We start from the raw sequence: 738 nt of genomic DNA, 5'->3' as shown, positions 1-738 counted from the left end.
CACCCCAGCGTGGTGGGAAGAAGGTGGTGGGCCGGCGGCCGGCAAGTTCCAGGTGATTCGGGAAATCAGTCTTCGCTGACTGACAGCACACCCGCTCTTCTGGAAAAAGTGTTTTGCGCTTCCTCTGCTACCGCTGCCCCCAGTTTTTTTTTTTTTTTTAATGAAACAGATTTATTTCTTAGTCAAGAAATAAATATGTAGAACTGTTGGCGGCAGGGCTAGGGAGAGGCAGTTTTGAAGGACAGTTGCTTTCCAAGAACACTTCGGCAGAGCTAGGGAATTCCAACAGCGATCAGATGAGACCAGAGTAAGAGCCTCTAATACAGACACAGAGCAGCAGGGAGGACCCCAGGCCCACGTCTCCTCAGAGACCAGGGCACGCCCCACGAGGCTACCTGGAGGGTGGGGGGCGGGGAGGGGGGTTCCTGTTCGGGTTTCTGTTGATCCGATGATTAAAGCAGGTTCCCTGGGAAAACGACCCAAGGTGACAGGACATGCATCAGGACAGGACGGACCCTGGAGGATGGGAGAAAGCATGGGGGAGGACCAACGCCCCGGCGTGGGGGCGCCTTTGGCACTGCCGCCCAGGAGGAGCGCGCGGGCGCCCGCGCGGCCCGCACTGAGGTATGCGAGACGGGCGCCAGTAGTGTTGTTTCCCCCTCGAATCAGGGCAGGACCCCGAGCCCCTGGCTGAGGGACCGCAGTGTCAGTGTCTGCAGCGTTAACTCTTTCAAGCTT

This window comes from Bison bison, unplaced genomic scaffold, assembly GCF_000754665.1.
Source record: "Bison bison bison isolate TAMUID 2011002044 unplaced genomic scaffold, Bison_UMD1.0 scf7180017864158, whole genome shotgun sequence".
NCBI classification, from domain to species: domain Eukaryota; kingdom Metazoa; phylum Chordata; class Mammalia; order Artiodactyla; family Bovidae; genus Bison; species Bison bison.
Note: the sequence above shows the minus strand (reverse complement) of the source record.